Source organism: Coptis chinensis, chromosome 2 (genome assembly GCF_015680905.1).
Source record: "Coptis chinensis isolate HL-2020 chromosome 2, ASM1568090v1, whole genome shotgun sequence".
NCBI lineage: Eukaryota > Viridiplantae > Streptophyta > Magnoliopsida > Ranunculales > Ranunculaceae > Coptis > Coptis chinensis.
This window is the reverse complement of record NC_141457.1, coordinates 100,439,922-100,460,946: the sequence shown is the minus strand read 5'-3', so window position 1 is coordinate 100,460,946 and position 21,025 is coordinate 100,439,922.

Below are 21,025 nucleotides of genomic sequence, written 5' to 3'. Positions count from 1 at the left end.
AGAACCAACCAATCCAACCATCAATGTCTCTAAAGACCCAACAATGACTTCACCACGAAGTGGTTGCCTACATACTTGGTCAAGGGATCAAGCCTTCATAGTTCTTCCATACCCCCAAACAAAGGGGTCAATCAACAACCATGCCCATAACAATGCCCGGAAGGGCATGAGTCCCTCAAGGGATCACCAACAAACTTCAACACTAAAGGGTCAAAAGTACCAAATATCATCTCCACTTCCATGTCAACTAGAAAAGTTCTAATACCATCTCTCGGATCATGGGATGTTCCAATTCCATCTCTAGGATTTGGAGATGTTCTAATACCCCGAAACATCGTATGGTTTCCAACAACAATAAGTGGTTTAACAACTACAATATACTCATGGGCTTGAGTATTTTCAACGACAACAGGGCTTCTTTTCTTTCACTAGCTGCGTACCCATCCAATTTCTCTTAAGAAGGAGCGACATCAATCTCCGCCTCTTTAGATATATTTTCTACATCGAAACGAATAAAAATTTCCAAATGAAACAATCCTCTGTTTCTTTCCAAAGCCACAACTTTTTCTCCTAGTAGCAGTTCCAACAACCGAACAACAAGGAGAATGATCTCCACCTACCCCAACCACACTTCCATTTAGGAAGTACTCGTCTTGTACCTCTCATTACCACACGTGCATGGGTAACAACCTTTAGAGTTTTGTAAGACAAAACAATTTTCAAACCACTAGACTCTAAAACACCCAATGAGATGAGATTCTTTTTCAAATCAAGAACATGCCTGACATCAACCAAAATTTTAATTGTTCCATCTTCTAACTTCAACCGAATTGTTCCAACTCCACCAATTTTGCAGACATGGCCATTGCATAACAAAACATCACCATCTAACTCTTGGAAGTTAGCAAACCAGTCCTTATTGGGTCACATGGTAGGAGCAACCCGAATCCAAAATCCACTTTGACGTGGAGCAACCAATAGAAGATGTAACCGACAACAACAAATTTTCAACCACAATCTCATTTTTACAACAACGTGCACGATTCAACTTTTTCTTCAATTTGGGGCACTTATTTTTCTAATGTCCCCAATGACGACAATAGGCACATTCATTCTTCGTAAGAGCTCTTCTACTTCTCGACTTCCGTCTAGAACCAACTGTTTGGGTAATAACTCACCCAAACACACCAATGGTTTCGTTAGGGAGGTAGTTGTGATGTATTGTTGAGACTGCACACGGGCTACCTACGTATCCAAATTCTTCTCTAAAATCAAGTCTCTCTCATGAACGTAGTTCTTTGTTGTAATGAAACGGAGTATTTATAGCAAAGAAATAAGCTAAGTTTCCTTTTTTGCTTAAGAAAGATCATTTTCTTAATTGGTTGAATATTTCCGGATAAAGATCTTTCGAAATGCTTTATATGGAAATCATCCTTTGATATATTTTAAAATGTCTATATATAACTTGGTATACCATTTTAGTGGGCAACACATGTGGGCACCTTAATAGACACGCAAATAGGCCACGCAAGAGGATCACCGGTGAAGAGGAACTGGAATGGGGCTGGTCTTCTGGCAACACCACCAAGTAAAACACACGTGGCAACAAGCTCTGCTGACAGGCATATGACTTCTAAGGAAAGAGAATCAGGTAGTACTGTGGACAAACGGCTAATTCTGAAAGGCTAGAATCGGTCAGTGACCGTTACTGTAGCTGGGCTGGGGGGCCCAAATTCCTCTGATAAAGGTAAAGGGACAGAGTTGAATATCCAAGCCCACGAGGAATAACATAGAAAAACAGACGGGCTGAAAGTATATGGACCAACTCATGGGGCCTTGGTGGTTTGGACGAATGAGGATTGGATGGGTATGGATACGGATAAGGAATATGGACCAAACGGAACAGGCCTGACCCAAGATAGGCCCACAGTTTCTGGAAAGCCTGAGACTTGGGAAGAAATGGGTCGTGACACTGTAGAAAGGGGAGACCTAGAATTGGAGATTGCTAACTTGGGAACTGGAAAAGGTGTAGGGAATAATGATGCCTCGCCGCAAAACAGTTGTTCTCACCTTTCCGAGGCAATTATTCCTCTATTGGAACACAGTAAAACAGATGAGACTAAGTGTGCTTCGATCAAGATTGGGGCAGATACCAAGATTTCGTTTCATTGGGTTACTTACACGTAGAAGAGGATACAAATCTTTGGCTAATCAAGGAGGAAAAAGGTGTGGTTTATCTAGATATATTAGGAAGGTTTCAACAGAGGTTGGTGTGGGTAAGAAAAGAAAACCGATTAGCAGCTTTGGTAAGGAAAGGGAGACAGTTTCTATGGCAGACAATGGGTGGGGAAGGATTAGCTTAAGGTTGGCCGTACAGAGATCAAAGAGGGCAAAGCTTGAAGCTGATGATCTGAGGGCAAGGGGGATGGGGAACTTACTGATACCGGAAAATGCTCCCACTATCTCTATTTCTAGTGATACGATGGAGTCAAATGAACCATCCCACTCTGATCACTCAATGGAATCAAGTGTCCCATCTCAGTTCTCTGGAGCCAGCTTTCCTGAAGATGAGATACCCTCACATGCCTTCACAGACGAGGATGAAGAGGACCCATCAGAAGAGGAAGAAGAAGATACATAAGAGGAGGAAGAAGAGGATATATCAGTGGGAGGTGGCCAAGACATGGTGGTGTATAATGAAGATTACCATGATGAGGTCTTGTTGGGAAACACACCTAAGGATCTGATACAAGCTAGGTAGTCAAGAGGGGGTGGGATATGAGTCTGAAGAAAGTATTTCTCAACCCCAACCTCTTGCTATTGATGATTCAACGGTGGTACGATGTCCTAACTTCAATCTTAGTAAACAGAAGAAATTAAAGAAAAAGGTATTATGGAAAAAAAAAAAAGGGAGTCTAGTGGTTATAGTGGAAATGAAAGGTCTGAAGGTAAGAGTGGTGAGTCCAGCAGCAGTGGAGGTCTATGTGGTCCTCCTCCAGGGTTCACGATGGATGTCCCCAAACAGCTGCCTCATCAAAAATGATACACGCCTGGAACTGCCGGGGAATGAGTTCCTCCACGGTAGCTCAAAATCTAAAGGATCTGGTGAGACAACATCAACCAGACATTTTATGTTTAGCAGAAACTAAAGTAAGTTATAGTAGGGTTAGTATGTTAGAAAAAGTTGTCAAGTATGATTATGTCTTTTGTGTACCGGCTGCTGGAACTAAAGGTGGTCTTGCTCTTTTGTGGAAGGAGGGAGTGGACCTGGAAGTGGGAGCTACCGCCAACCAAATTTCAGGTAAATTAAATAATTATCATAGTAATGAGCATTGGTTTTTTACTTTTGTGTATGGGGAACCTAATGCAAGCCTGAGACACTGGTTCTGGACAGAATTAAGGGAAGTGGCTCCCTACATTCCTGGTCCATGGCTGGTGTTTGGAGACTTCAATGCTATTATATCTCTTGATGAAAAAATAGGAGGTAGATCAGTTTTCACAAAAAACATGCTTGATTTCAATTCTGTTATGAATGATCTAGGTCTGATGGATTTAGGATATAAAGGTCCTAAGTGTACTTGGAATAATAATATAAGGATTACAGATAATATCATTGAACGGTTAGATAGAGCTCTTGCTTCTTCTGATTAGTTAGATAAGTTTCCCCATATGCTGGTTACAAATTAATGTGGTTAATGCTACTTCTGATCACTTATCTTTGAAGATTTCTCTGAAGGCTAATGAGGAACATGCTGAGAGATCTTTTAGGTTCTATAGTATGTGGCTGCAAGATGAATCTTGCAAACCTATTATAGACAAAGCTTGGAATTCTGTTTCTTATGGCTTACCTGACTGGAATGTTATTAATAAGTTGAAAAGTAATGCTGAGAGTCTAAAAAGCTGGAATAAAAAGGTTTTTGGAAATATCTTTTATAACATTAAAAAGACTCAGAAAGAGTTGGATAGAGTTTTACAAGGCCTTATAACTCTACAAATTTGGAAAAAGCAAAAGTTTTAAAAAAATCAGCTGTTTGATTGGTATGAAAAAGAAGAAGCTTTCTGGAAACAAAAGTCTAGTCAACATTGGATTAAAGAGGGTGGCAGGAACACTAAGTTTTTTCATCTATCTACTATTTATAGGAGAAGAAAAAATAATATAGATAAGGTTAAAGATGATGAGGGGGTTTGGCAAGAAGGTAGGACAGGGGTAGGTAACACTATTAATGAGTATTTTGAAAATGTTTTTGAATCTGGTAATCCTCAGGATAATGAGGAGATCAGTAACCTGTTTACTCCTTGTATTACTGAAAGAGAAAATCAGATTCTTATTGCTTGCCCTTCCAGAGATGATATTTGGCATGTGGTTAAGAAGTTGGGGGCTCTAAAATCCCCTAGACCAGATGAGTTTCAAGGTATTTTTTATCAACAATGCTGGGATGTGGTTGGGGATAGTGTTATTGATTGTGTTCAAGATTTTTTTATGCATGGTAAGATGAATGCTAGTTTTAATGAGACTTTTATTGCATTGATTCCTAAAATTTCTAATCCTAATCATACCTCTAAGTTTAGACCTATATATTAGCCTTTGTAATTTTTGTTATAAAATTATATCTAAGCTGTTGGCTAATAGATTAAAGGCTCACATAAATAAGATTGCCTCTCCTTTTCAAGGAGCTTTCATAAAAGGCAGAAACATAGGAGATAATATAGGATTGGCTAGTGAGATTTTTCATAATATGAAACATACGAAATCTAAAAAAGGCTTTGTAGCTCTGAAAATGGATATGTCTAAAGCTTATGATAGAGTAGAGTGGTCTTTTATTGATAAGATTTTCCAGAATTTGGGGTTTAATGAAAAGTGGAGACTTCTCATCTCCCAATGTCTTACTACTGTCTCTTTTAAAGTGCTTTTGAATGGGGCTCCTTTGGATACTGTCATTCCTAGCAGAGGGCTGAGACAGGGAGATCCTCTCTCCCCTTACTTGTTCATCTTGGTCTCAGAAGCTCTGTCTAGGATGATAGCTGCAGCTAAACACAAAGGGGAGTTACATGTGATTAAGATAAAAAAGGAGCCCCACCTATCACTCATCTTTTGTATGCAGATGATCTCATTTTGTTCACAAAGGCTAATCTTACTGAAAATGGGAATTTGAAAAAGATTTTGGAAGATTATTGTAAGGTGTCTAGACAAAAAATAAACTATGATAAATCTAGTTTCTATAGTAGTAGGAATGTAAATAATAAACATAAGAAGATTTTGAAAAAGTTTTGGAAAATGAGATTTTTTTTAAAAAAAAAAAGGATAAGTATCTAGGAGTTCCTATTGTCCTATCAAGAAAGAAAATAGAGGATTTTGATTACTTAGTTGATAAAGTTCATGGGAAGATCAAGGGATGGAGGGCTAAAGTTTTTTCTTTGGCTGGGAGAACTACTCTCATTCAGGCTGTTGCACAAGCCACACCTATTTTTGCTATGGAAACCTATCTTCTTCCAGTTTCCACTTGTGAAAAGATAGATAAGGCCTGCAGGAATTTTTGGTGGCATGGAATATAGGAAAGTAAAAGCATCCACACCATGGGGTGGGATAATATTTGTATACCTAAGGCCCAAGGTGGCTTAGGGTTCAGAAAAACTCAAGATATGAATAAAACAATGCTAGCCAAGTTGGGTTGGAAGGCTTTCACAGATAAGACTTCCTTGTGGGTAAAAAAAAATTTAGCAGTGTATGGAAGGCAATGGTTTGATGTCAAAGAAAACCCACCCCCTCATACATCCTAGTTCTGGAAAGGGATACATAAGGTGGTAGTAACACTCACAGATGGGTGTGTGTGGAGTATAGGGAAAGGGAATGAGGTTTCCCTGATGAATCAACCTTGGATGAGTATTAACCAAAGACCTATTAACATAAGTGAGTTGATGCCTATGAGGCAAGAGCTCCAAAATCTCAAAGTGAAGGATATTATGATAGAAGATGGGAATGGCTGGTATATAAGTAGGATTGATCACCTATTTCCTCTAGCTATTACCAATCTCATAAAGCAAGTGATCATCAGACCTAACTATGGTGATCAAGATAAACTTAGATGGATGAGTACTAGAAATGGTACACTCACAGTTAAGTCAGCTTATCAGAAGCTGATGGGAAATCAAGAGATAGCATAGTCCTCCTCTATTAACATGAGGACTGTTAAAGCTATCTGGAAAACACCTATCACTGCCAGCATACAAATCTTTCTTTGGAAGTTGTATATGGGCAGTCTCCCTATTGGGGATTTGCTCAGTAGAAGAGATCTGAAGGGAGACTTCTCTTGCCCCTACTGTGGAGAGGTCCAAGAGGACCCAGAACATCTTTTCTTTCAATGTGAATGGGTTCAATCCATATGGTTTGGCTTTAACATTGGGGGCAGAATGGAAGAGGTAGCAGGAAATACTATAAGGGAGTGGCTGGACATGTTTGTTGAATGGACCAAGGATCATGATGATGGAATAACATAAAAAGAGATTCTAGCTATGATAATCATGCATGAGATTGGGGAAACAAGAAACAAAGTGAAGTTTGAAGGTAGAAGCAAGAATAAAGAAAGTCTAATAAGAAGGACTTTTGCAATGTGTACCAGGGTGCTCAAGGCTTTCGAAGGAAATTAGGGAGTTGGGAATCAGCAGTCCCAGAATAGAGTTTCCATAAAATTCAATAATTGCATTAGTGAAAATTTATTTCCTGTAATTGAAGTATATACAGTAATAATAAGATTTGATGCTGCTTTCTTCAGGGATACTGGAGATGCAGCAGCTGGAGCTATGACATGGGACAATGAAGGGAGTCTAATAGGAGCAGCTTCAAAGAGGTTTACAACAAGGGATGCAGAAATGGTGGCAATAGAGGTAGCAGTAAAGCTAGTTAGGAGTACAGGAGCAAACTCCTTCTTGTTCAAGGGAGATAGCAAGCTAGCTATTCAAAATGTTGTAAATTCGGTAGAATCAAATCTGTGTAATTGGAAACTAAACCGATAAAACTTGTGGTAGATGAGATCTGTAGGTCTTTTGGTTTCTGTAAGTTCCACTGGATTAGTAGGGAGGTTAACAGGGAAGCCCATGAGTTGGCTAAATGGGCAGTACAGGGGCAGGATGCACTCCTTCTGCCAAAGCTCATGATAGATTATAGTGTGGTTCCTTTAATGTTTTAATATATGGTCATGTTGTTAGTGAAAAAAAAAAAGGCAGTGCTATTGGTGTGCCCAATAATGGTCGTATGTAGGGGTACACATATAGTGGTACATATACCAACCAAACTACCATTGTTCAAATAGAGTCGGTCCTCTACGATCCTTTCAATGTACTTGTCTTCCAATGTCTTGAACATATCCTTCGTAAAGGTTTCCGAAATGACATAGTACTTCCATTCATTTGAGAGATAATACTAGACAACATCATATCATAAGTTTTCATATTCAACATCTCCCAAACGTCTACCTTCATATCTCTTGGCTTATCGCCAAGAGCATCATCCAAACCATTTACGATCCAACAAATCAACAACCTCCATTTTCCACATATCAAAGTCGATGTTTCCATCTAAACTCTTGGTATCAACCACCACAATAGGAGTCACAACCATAGAATTTGACATGCTTGTCACATTTTCAATATCGATAACACCCAAACACCAACAACCAAAGAAACAACATCTTAGGAATTTCTTCAAACACTACCATGCGGAAACAATCAATGAAACCAAAATATTTGATTTCAACCAAACTTCCACCACAAACAACCACCAACTATGCCAAGGTAGAACATTTGGCTCTAGTACCAATTTGTTGTGCCACAAAAACTATAAAGCACATCAATCCAATACAACAGAAGTGAACAACCAATATCAAATGTGGTAGAAGCAACAACCCACAACTACAATGTATAAAATCAACTAAATAACTCCTAAACAAGTAGTGAACAATATAAACTACTCACCAATTCAAACAAACAACCAAGAGAAAAAAGACAAAGATTTACGTGGTTTAGCTTGCACCTAATCCATAACCAAATAGAGAAATTTCTAATAGAGAGAATATTCAAAAGAGTACAATAAGCTCTTATCTTGATTCTAAATAATCCCCAAAGTTTCCCAAGAAGAAACTAACAAATCTCTTTTTTTCTCTTCTCACAACAATTTTCTCTCAACTCAACAACTTTTAATGGCGTAGACAACTACCAAAGAGTTTGGGCATAAACAAATGAAGAGAAGACTCAAGTCTTTCTTGTTCCAAAACTCTCTCAAAAGAGGCACCATATCCCAAACCCTAACAACCAATTTTGTGTCACTACATTTCTAAATTAAACCCTAACTTTGTTTTTATAGTGTAGCTGAAATTTCGGTGGAATACGAAATTTCGATCCATTTCGACATATCCAACATTAGTATGTCCAAGCATATTTACTCTATCAGAATAAATTTGTGGACAGGGAACCGTTTGCTGTCCACAAGACATCAATTGCTGATTGGTGGAGTAGCTGCCCGAAAATACTATTTAACTGCCCTGAAAAACTATTTAGCTCCCCAAAAGTTGAACTGACCAATAAATTCATTTTCTTACTCGATAGACTAATTAGTTTTTAGCAAAGGTAATGAGTGTAAGTTAGAAGAAAATATGTGGTGAATGAAAATCAAGAGCAAAAGACACAAAACTTGAGCTCAAACTTTGCTCTATGAATGTTATTGCAGGAATGGATTGAATGTCAGGGGATACTTTGTGTGGTCCTTTCTTGATGTTTTTGAACCAGGTGGTGGTTACACTTCTCATTACGGTCTTTATGGAGTAGACTTCCATGACAAGGATTGAAGGAGGTACCCGAGGCAATCAGTTGAATGGTATTCTACTTTTCTTGCGAAAACTGGAAGGAAGACAGTGTACTCTAATTATTTGTACAGTGAGTAAAAAGTTTAGTAGCTCTTTTATTGAGGATATTCACATACCCGGTTCCAGTTGTGTAACATTCCAACTATGTTCTATCCTCGGACCTGCTATGTAAACGAATGCGGAAGCGTGACAATTGGACAAAGAAGATTGAATGTGGTGATAGAAATTGACAAAAACCAAATCAATTAAAATACTTACCAATGCAAAGCGAATAACCAATAGAAGTGGAGACGAGATTTACGTGGTTTGGCGGTAGCCTAATCCACCAAGCAAAAGAGGAGAACTTTACTGATCAAGAGAGAAACAAATAGAGTACAATCACTCACAAACGAATCCCAAAGAATTCACAAACTCTCTCTCACAAATTGAACTTAACTAATTTGAGCATCCAAACTTGAGCATGACAAATCCTACAAACCGGTCTCGTATTTATAAAGGTCGTGGGTATCAAATTGGAATCCTATTTAGAATAGGAAACCAAAACCTTAACCGTGTGGTTTATCCAAATCTGAGCCAAGCGGTTTGATCGGTTTATGCTAGGGCTCAAGTACACAAGAAGTCACTACGATCATTGTGTCTATTTTCGCAAACTACATGATGGTTCTTTCATCTACTTGCTCTTGTATGTTGATGATATGCTTATAGCCTCAAGAAGCAAGACTGAGATTGATAAGCTTAAACAACTTTTGTCCTCAAAATTTGAGATGAAGGACTTGGGTGAAGCTAAAAAGATTCTTGGCATGGAGATTCAGAGAGATAGAGCAAAAGGCAGGGTTTGTTTGGTCCTTCGGACATTTGTGCATTAAATAGGGGATTTGCTATTCGGTTGATCGGCTCAGATTTGGATAAATCTTCACCGAGGTGGAGAATTGTTGGTATACGGCTTAGAATAAGAAACCAAAACCTTAACCGTGTGGTTTATCCAAATTTGAGCCGTATACCAACAATTCTCCACCTCAGTGAAGATTTATCCAAATCTGAGCCGATCAACCGAATAGCAAATCCCCTTTTCAATGCACAAATGTCCAAAGGACCAAACAAATAACAAATGTCCCGAAAGACCAAACACAACTGTACCACATAGTGGCTGCCTACGTACCCTTGTTAAAGGATCAAGCCGATCGTAGTTCACCAATGCCCTTAAGAGCCATATCATCTCAAATGAAGGATATTAATCAAATTCAAACAATGTTGAAACTTGATTCCATAAACCACTTTGCTTAACATATTAGTTGGGTTCTCCTTGGTGTCTATCTTAGTGAGTAAGATATCACCCTACTCTAAAATTTCTCTGACAAAGTGAAAGCGCACATCAATATGCTTCGTACGGGCATGATGAACTTGGTTCTTGGCCAAATATATAGCACTCATGCTATCATAATGAACCTCGAGATGACCTTGCACAATACCCAAGTCATCTAACAAACCCTGCAACCAAATAGCCTCTTTCATAGCCTCGGTCCGCCCATATATGTTACGCCTCATGCGTAGACAATGCAACAATCAGATGAAACGCAAAATAGACCTCCAACTTACCGGAACACCAGCTAAAGGAAATACATACCCAGTAGTGGACCGGCGCTTATCCAAATCACCTGCATAGTCAGAGTCCACATAACCCACACAAAGCTTACTAGTATCTCTCTCAAACATCAAACCAACATCTATAGTACATTAGTACCAAGAATGTACCATAGAATCCATTTCACAGCTTGCCAGTGTTTCTTCCCAGGGTTATGCATATATCTACTAATAACACTAACAACTTGTGAAATGTCTGGCCTAGTACACACCATCGCATACATTAAACTACCAACAACACTTGCATATGGAACATGAGTCATATACTCACACTCCTCATTGGAACTCGGATACATAGTAGCACTAAGTTTAAAATGAGGGGCAAGAGGTGTACTTACAGACTTAGTGTTCCCATCAATACCAAACTTCTGTAATACCTTCTTCAAATATGTCTTTTGAGACAAACAAACCCTGCTTTTTGCTCTATCTCTTTGAATCTCCATGCCAAGAATCTTCTTAGCTTCACCCAAGTCCTTCATCTCAAATTCTGAGGACAAAAACTATTTAAGCTTATCAATCTCAGTCTTGCTTCTTAAGGCTATAAGCATATCATTAACATACAAGAGCAAGTAGATGAAAGAACCATCATGTAGTTTGCGAAAATAGACACAATGATCGTGTGACTTCTTGTGTATTTAAGCCCTAGCATAAACCGATCAAACTGCTTATATCACTGCCTGGGAGACTGTTTCAAACCATATAATGATTTTTTCAGTTTACACACCAAATCCTCTTTTCCTGCAACTTTAAACCCACTTGGCTGAGTCATATAGATCTCCTTTTCTAAATCACCATGTAAAAAAGTAGTTATTACATCGAGCTGGGCTAGCTCCAAATCATACTGAGCTACCAAGGCCAAAAAGATACGTATGGAGGAGTGTTTCACAACCGGAAAAAATACCTCATTATAGTCAATCCCCTCCCTCTGAGCATAGCCTTTAGCTACCCATCTTGCCTTGTAACATAACTCATTACTTAGAGATCCTTCTTTTAATACAAATGCCCATTTCCCGCCAATCGCCTTCTTACCCTTAGGTAACTTTACAAGCACCCAGGTATCATTCTTATGAAGAGATTGCATCTCTTCATCTATAGCTGTCTTCCACCTTTCTGACTTGGAGCACTAGATTGCTCCATAATATGAGGAAGGAACATCTTTATCAAGACTTTCAATAACAGGAAGTGCATAGGTAACGTAATCGTTTAGCCAATACAATAAGGGAACATTCCTCTTAGATTTACCAGTTGCAATAGGCTCATGAACCGGAGCCAAAGGACCAACATTCATCTGCTCCTCTAATGGAGCCACATTCTCTGCATCATCATTTGTTCCATCACCTGTATTCACTATTTCTCTTTCTTCAACTAGAACATCAACTGACTAACTACCCATGGTTGCCAATCTACTAGATACAGAACCATCTGGACTAGTGATAACTGTAAAATGAATAGTCTTTCCTACGAAATGAACGATGAACTCAAAACGTAAGTAAAACTAAACTAATTATGTGCTAGAGTGCTTATCAAAGTTTCCTACTCTCAATTCTATCGAAATAGAGTGAAGTATGAAGTTCGTTCCACTCCTAGTGCTCTAGCATGGAATGTTTTCTAATCTAATTAGTCGGTCTTAAGTCAATGAGAGCTTTACGAAGGGGAATTATACTACGATGCAATATGAAAAGCAATGTGTTGAATGTCACTACGAAATATATGGAAATACTAATGTTCTTGAATCTAGATAAAGAATTAGAGGGGAATTGAATCCACCTCGAATCCAACTTAATCACCTAGAATGGGACATTTGTTGTAATCCAATCCTTACGTTCTTACGGTAAGAATTGCTCGTTCTAATCCCTAATTAACATGGCATTTCTACCAAATATAACTAGCATGTGAGATCGTCCACCCATTCTCATGGCGAAACACGACCTTCTAGAATGGAATAGACTCTACAACTAATTCTACACTAACAACTAAGTTTTCATCAAGGCTTCATCAACCCCTCTAATGGAGGTTTTAGCCTTGATTCATCAAACCATCATTTCCCATTGAAATTGAATACAACATATTACAAAGATTCTAACTTTATGAAATTTAACTAAACAATAATCGAAATCTAATTAATAACTAAGAATTGAATGATAACAAGAATTGAAATTAGATATAATAAATTGTAAATGACAAAAATTGAAATTGACAAGAATAACTATTTTATTTATCTAATCAATAAAGAACAATGATTTAAAGTTTTAATCTAAAACAGGGAATGAAATTCTAAAACTAAGATCTAAAACTAATTAATGGAGGCTACTAATCTAATTTCTAATCTAGGTCTAACTATCTACCATTAAAAAAGAGTGAAGCTTTGGTTTTTATACATTCAGATCCAAAAATCGTGCATGGGCTTGGAGCCATGTTTTGGGCCAGAGAATCAGGCCTAAAACCCAATTCTTTCAGTCCAAAAAGGCCTCTTCAGCTGCAGTTCGCTTCAATAGACTTTTCGTCCACTTCTGCTCCTCTGATTGGGTCAAGTCTTGAACCATTGGAAAGCTCTTTCCGAGACGGTCATTTTGACATAAGGTAGGCTCAATTCCGAGGTCTGAGTCCAAAGATATGGTCTTCGGAAGTTCTGTTGACTTTGTGCATCAAGTTTTTACTTTGCGTGGACTTTGACTTTTCAGCTTTGACCGGGCTTTAGAAAGGCTTTGTCTTCTTGAATCTTGGCCTTTAATCACGGAACTCCTTAGTAACTGACCTTTGCTCCTTTATCTCGCTAAAGTGGCACATTTCTGTACATAATGGACTTTGAAGCCTGAAATGCATAAAAATACATAATCAGTGTTAACTCTTAATTATTACTCACATAATTGGTCTAAAAGTATGACTGTTATAGGGTTAAAACTACAGTTTTGGGCTCTTATCAACTAGGTGAAGACGCATCAATCTCCACCTGCTGCAATACCTCTTTGGCCATACTCTCCACCTGCTGAGAGTCAGTAGACTTCAACATAGAAGCCTTATTAAATGTCACATCTCTGCTCAAAACAAATTTCTTATCTTTCGGATCCCATAGCTTATAATCTTTAACTCCACTTTTCAGACCCACAAAGATAGATTTCTTTGCTCTAGGATCCAACTTACCATCTTTGACATGAAAGTAAGTAGGACACCCAAACACACGAAGGGAATCATAATCCTAAGCAATAGGCACTGGTAAATCCAGGTTCCATAAAAGGCCATCTAATTGGCCAAGGCGAACCCCAAGAGTTTTCTTTTGTAGAAAATCTAGTTCGAAGTGTACTTACAGTGCAACTAGTTTCCAGTTTGTACCACTCCACTCTAGTCCAAGGACATGACTAAGTTTAAAGAAATAGAATGGGGTCCTTAAGTGAGAGAAAAGGGGTAACTTAAGTATTCTAACTGTTTCGACCCCCACCTACGGGGCAAACATTCATTAGTAGGGGTCTCTACTTTATTCGTTTAATCGACAGGGCTAAAGCCCAATTTGCAATACCATGAATCGATGTACAGGCCCATTAACTCATGTGTCTAAGGCTGAACCTTAGCCACATGGCTTGCCACTAATATCGCGTTAATTTATGTCCGGATTCGTTTCTTATCAAAAGAGATAATTATCAGTTGAGAGTTATATTCTATCACAATAACTCAAGCTACAAGAATACTTGAGCTACAAGGACTCTCTACTCTACCTATATAAATACCAAACTATTTTTCATTTAGAACTATGTTCTTGAGACTTGATCCCATTTATAATTTGGGTACGTAGGCAACTGCAAGGTACAGTCTTATCATTCCCCCGATCACCATCATTTTTCTAATTACTTTATTACGTTCTTCGTCTCTTTTATCAACACTTGATATTTTGATCATATCTGGTCGAAACATAATTAGTGCCGTCTGCGGTTCTTATACAAAATCGACGATCACGTTCTACAAAAGTTATGACAAATACTCGACGAGCCTAAGTTCTCGATGCACTTACTAACGATTATCGCGAATGTGCGGTTCCAGGTCAACCTGGCAGTATCGAATTACTCCTTCCTATTCCTTTTCAACATCCGATTGAATACGACCCGGCTACCGTTCCACCGATGCGCCAAATTATTCAAAGACGGTTATTACCTCGGCGATTCTTCATCATCCGTTACGCGAATAATGTCCGTCATATGTCTCGAGGCATTCTTGTATTGAAAATATTACACCGGCCTTGTTTCATCTTTGTCGACGCGTCTTAAGCTTATTTCAAAGAAGGAATAGTCGAAGTTTATACTTGTCGAATATCCATTTAGCGAAGTTTTTTCGCAACGCCTACGGATCGAAATCGCGAGAATGGAAAAGTTACCTTAAGCGTTTACAACATTGTCTCCGACACTCATACAATTAAACGGCTGACAAACTTTGGTTTCGCTTAATAACCGCTTTTTCTTATTGATGATATTCCTATGTCGAAAAGCATTACTTTCGATGAGGAAAACGTCAATCTCTAATTGTCATTACCTCCCGGGGGCGATGACTTTAAATATTTATCGGATATATCAGCTACTTGCTAGATTTACACCGATAGTTCGCATAATAAGTCTGCCTCCGGTCTTGTTTGTGTCATCTTGAAGCTGAATGAAGACATAATTGAGAGGTCTCTATATTGGGGATTTAACGCGTCAAATAATATGGCCGAGTCTGAAACTGTCATTTGTGGTATACGCACAACTCTTCAGCTGGGGGCGACTAAGTTACGATTAATTATTCTAAGCTAGTCGTTAGCCAATTTGAATGATAATATGCGGCTCGCAATGATAGAATGGACGTTTATTTAGACTTCATTCAACGAATTGCATGAAATTTTACATCTATCATTACTGTACAGTATCCGCATTATGATATAAGGCGTCCTGATTCTATCACATACTTATCTGTGGAAAATCAAGTCGTCACTGTTATGACAACACTGGATTAACCACTTATGCTGTAAGATGATTCCAACGAGCTTGGCACTGATAATGTCTCCGGTATCTACCGCGGCGATCATCACGATTGACGATGCTCAAGAATTCCTGATGACTAAAAAACTCTATCACAGGAGCACAAGTCTCAATCCTATCCTTCGTTGTTTGGGCAGAACGAACAATTTACTAGGCCTCGAAGGAATTCATTCAGGACTATGTGAACACCACTCCCGGGGGCGAAGTCTCGCTCACATAGCAATGACCCAATGGTATTGGTGAACATACATGCCAAAGGATGTTAAGCGTTTGTCCGAGAAGTGTGTGCCTTGTCAAACACATGATATATGATAAGGGTCAACTTCCCGCGATGAAGCATCATCCAATCCATAAACCTTGGTCATTTGCGAAATGGGGCCTTGACATTGTTGGTTTATTTCCGACAGCCCCTGACAGTGTTCGTTTCTGTCTCGTCGCAACAAATTATTTTACTAAATGAGCGGACAAAATTAACAAGTTGAACGAAAAACCTGAGTTCTAATGTTATAATTTTGTTTCCATCGCAAACGTTACTATCGCCCGACAAAATCGTGAAAAAATCTAAGTTGAATTACCACGTTTAATTTCGTTACTATCGCTAAGTTGAAATCTTTTAATTACCATGTTTAATTTCACGCTTGAACACTTATCGCTACAATCGCTATTAAAAAATCGGCCGAAATTACCACGTTTAATTTCGCCGGTCTAAGTTGAACGCTTTTACGCCGCTTAGTCTTTACTATCGCTACAACAAAATCTGGTGAAATTACCACGCGTTTAATTTAGATGGGTCTAAGTTGAACGCTTTTACATCGCTTAGTAACGCTTTACTATCGCTTCTACCACGTTTAATTTCGCGGTCTAAATTGAAATTTTACCCACGCGTTTAATTTTACTATCGCTATAACAAAATCCGCGAAATTACCCACGCTTAATTTACGCCGATCTTGAAAGATGAACGCTTTTAGTCGCTACTATTACTATCAACTACAAACAAAATCGGCGAAATTACCACGCTTAATTTTGTCGGTCTAAGTTGAACGCTTTTATGCTTTCGCTTTTAGTCGTTACTATCGCTCGACAAAATCCGATCGAAAATTACCACGTTTAATTTCGCAGTCTAAGTTGAACGCTTTATTCGCCGGCTTAATCGTTATTATCGTTCCGACAAAAATCGACGAAATTACCACGCGTTTAATTTCGGGTCCTAAGTTGAAGTCAATTTATTACGCTTTCGCTTAGTCGTATTATCGTTACGATAAAATCTGACGAACTTACCAAATTTAATTTCATTAGTCTAAATTGAACGATTTTACGCTCGCTTAGTCGGTTACTCGCGCTATGTCAACATCTGATGAAGTTACCCCGTTTCGTTTCGTCAGTTCTGCGTCGGAGCATTTTTTCGCTCAATCTAATTTTGCAAGCTTAAAGTTAGCATTGGGGGCGTCTCGTTCTATTTCATTTCAACTACATAAATCTACAACATTGTCAGTTTTCCGCAGGTATGTTATCTGACACAACAACAATATTCAATAGCAAACCCATTTTTATTTTTATTTTTCATCAAAAGAAGTTTTAGCTCTATGATATTACATTCACACAATTACCTATGTCAATTGTCTTACGGTTGTTTGATTAAATCTTCATTTTCTTCTTCGAAATCTGCATTTGCTTCGCTTAGCGCTTTCGGTTAACTATTTTCCACAATCATTCTTTTTTCTAAGGCATTGTGCCGCTCTTTCTCAACGAAACTTTTGTCAGCTTCTTTAATTCTTCTACGACATTTATTGACGTTTTTTCTGTGCTAAACTTTTCTCCATCGACTCTTTATATTCTAACATCATTTTTCTTCTCTTCTTTGCCATATGAACTTTGTTCGCATGCCAAAAAGGGGGCGGTGTTTCGACCCCCACCTACGGGGCAAACGTTCATTAGTAGGGGTCTCTACTTTATTCGTTTAATCGACAGGGCTAAAGCCCAATTCGCAATACCATGAATCGATGTACATGCCCATTAACTCATGTGTCTAAGGCTGAACCTTAGCCACATGGCTTGCCACTAATGTACGTTAATTTATGTCCAGATTCGTTTCTTATCAAAAGAGATAATTATCAGTTGAGAGTTATATTCTATCACAATGACTCAAGCTACATGAATACTTGAGCTACAAGGACTCTCTACTCTACCTATATAAATACCAAACTATTTTTCATTTAGAACTATGTTCTTGAGACTTGATCCCATTGATAATTTGGGTACGTAGGCAACTACAAGGTACAATCTTATCATTCCCCCGATCACCATCATTTTTCTAATTACTTTATTACGTTCTTCGTCTCTTTTATCAACACTTGATATTTTGATCATATCTGGTCGAAACACTAACCCAGCGATCTGGTGCGCCTATATTGTCTAAAATAGAATTTTTAGATTAGGTTTCGCGATCCTATCTTCTACTCATTTCATTTTTTTCCCTATTCTGGGTAGCTTCCGACCAACTGAGAAGAAAATTTTTGATAGCTTTCTGTCTATCTTTTTGATATGGCATCAACCTCCGCTTCCACCCCCCTCCACCTTTCCTTTGGAGTTCACTGTTCCAGAACTTAAACCCAACTTCTACAGCTACCACATCTCTAAATAGCTATTCACCCATCATAGAAGATGGCGCTGCAGTTGTCCTGCAAGATCTAATTGATGAAGGTATCAGTGAATGGAAAGATACATTGGTAGGGTATTTCTTAGATAAGAGAATGGGATTTCCTTTTGTTAAGAATACTCTGGAAAGAACCTGGAAGATCAAAGGTTCTATGGAAATAACAACGGATAGAGATTTGTTTTTCATCAGATTTTCTATGATTGACGACAAGCAGATGGTGCTGGAAGGTGGTCCTATCTTCATTGCAGGGAAGATATTTGTAGTTTGGTCTTGGTCACCCGAGATAGAAGGGCAAAGAAACAATATAAACACCGTACCAATATGGGCAAAAATATTCAAAGTCCCAAAAGAACTCTGGACAAAGAATGGTCTCTCATACTTGCCCGACTTGATTGGTGAGCCACTCTGTATGGACGGAGCAACTTCGGAGAAAAAAAGACTCGACTTTGCGAAGGTCTGCATAACTATTCCCCTGTCTTTTGAATTTCCCAAATCGGTAAAACTCAAGATCGGGGGTAAATATGTGTATTTGGATGTGGAGTACCCATGGAAGCCACCCTCATGTACCATATGTTGTCGGTTTGGGCATGTAACAACCAAATGCCCTGCTGCCCCACCTCAGGTCTGGGTTCCTAGGCTAAGAAATGGAAGAGTTCAAGAAAGGACATCACCAGCTACAGTTATGAACTCTGACAATTCCCCGAAGGCTGCTTCTGACTCGAACTCTCTCCCGAGGTCGCCGCTACTATAGTTGCTAGTCCTCCTGATGCAGATGGTGCTATAGTTGCGAGCTCTGCCATTCCTCCTGTTGCTATAGTTGCTAGTCCTCCTGATGCAGCTGCTGCTATAGTTGCGAGCTCTGTTAGAGGCAAGGAACTGAGGACAAGCCCAACAACTACTGTTGGAGCAGGAGATTTGGTAGCGAGAGAACATAGTATACCTACTGTATTGGATCTACCAATACAAAGTCACGAGCATAGAGTTACTCTTCTTAACCAACTCCCAAATAGTAGAGAAATAAACATGTATAAAGGGTTAGTTGTTGGAAATGAGGATGTAGATGACGATCTCTCAGAGAGTGAATCTGAGTTGTTTGGGGATACGTATATAGGGGCTACAACGCTTGCATTGCCTAAGAGCACATCAAAGTATTCAGCGCCTTCTGAGAATCAATGGACTACTATGAAGTCAAAAAGAAGCAAAAAGATCCAAGAGCGTTCTTCAGGAGAAATAAAGTCTACACTTGTAATGATGAAGAAGGTTAAGTTGTTAACCAAAAACTAGGGGTGTAATACGGGCGGGGTCAACCGCGGGTCAGAGCGGGTCTAGGGGATACAAATCTAGTGGTCCCCGATGGGTTGGGGCGGGGCGGGGCGGGTTGAAGTGTCATGTCTTAGTACCATCACCCGGCCTGTTGAGTTAGCTTACGGAGCGGGTTTTGGGCGGGTCATTCGGGTCGGGTGGAAATTATCATTTTAACCCAATTTCACCCAAAAAAAACTTTCTAATTCTGCAAGTAATATATTTCCAATTCACAACATAGAGAAAAAAAATGGAATCAATCAATAAAAAAAAAAATAATAAAAAAAAACTTTAACTTGAACCCAAAACCATATCTGTAAATTTGAAAATTTTTTCTCGTGATTTACCATTTGTAAATTGATTATTTTCCATAGCATGATAAAATAAAGATGAGAGCGAGGATCTATGATACAAAACAATAAAATATAAACTAAAAGAATTTGAAATTAATACAAGGATAAATGATTCGTCTTCTCCAAAATTCGAAAGTTGAATTTGAACTTTTAATATTTGCCCAATGTTCAAACTTGAATATGTGAAATTGATGTTGAACTCATAAGTTTGTATTCATATCTCTCAAATTCCTATAAAAGTCAAAAGAAAATATAAACAAAATACAAAAATATTAGAGATAGAGTCTTGAAATTGTGCGGGTCAACGGGGTTGGGTCAACGACTTTTGACACGGTGCAGGTCGGGCGGCTTGACGGGTCGGATTTGAGCATAGAACATATACCTATAGCCCGACCACGTAAAAACGGTGGCGGGCCGGGGTGGGTATGTTTTCGGGTCGGTGCGGGTTTGGATTGCAGGTGAAGACCGGGTACATACCCTACCGGATGATGGGTCAAGGGTTTTTTTTTACACTCCTACCAAAAACAAAAATATGGGATATCTTGAGGACTACACAAAAGAGTTTTGGGATGACACATTGGGACTCACTTATGTGTGTTGTGCTTGCGAAGGTTTCTTTTGTAACTATGAGAAAGGGCAGACTCATCTTAGGAAAGATCATCCTAAGATTGTTAAGGATATCATAACTAGGAAGTAGGATTCCTAACTCTACTTTCTTAGGGTACGATTGTAGTATGTATAGTGATCTTAGGTATGTTAGGCTTATAGCCTGTCAATTTTGCGTCTTTGTGTGCCTCCTTTTAAGGATCTAACTCTTAGGGAGGTTTGTAAGGTTTACCCCTTTGCAATAAAAACCGGTGGTGGCCGGTCTGCCTTAACCCCATAACTTTTTCAAAAAAAAAAAAAAAAAGTTTCCAGTTTGTCTTTGTTTATACAAATAGGAAAAAATACCAGTGGTTTGCAAAAATCCAACATAAATAAGTATGTGAAACCAAAAATCAAAATGAATTGGGATGTGCTTCACAAATGACAAATGACAATCTCTATAGAAACTGCACCCAATGTACAGTCGACCGAAACTAGGGCAGGGATCCGGTCGGGTTTGGATCGGATATGGCTATATTCGAATCCAAATCCAAATAATTTAACAGTATCCGAATCCGAACCCGAACCCAATTATATTCGAAATTTAATATTCGAATCCGATCCGAACCCGAC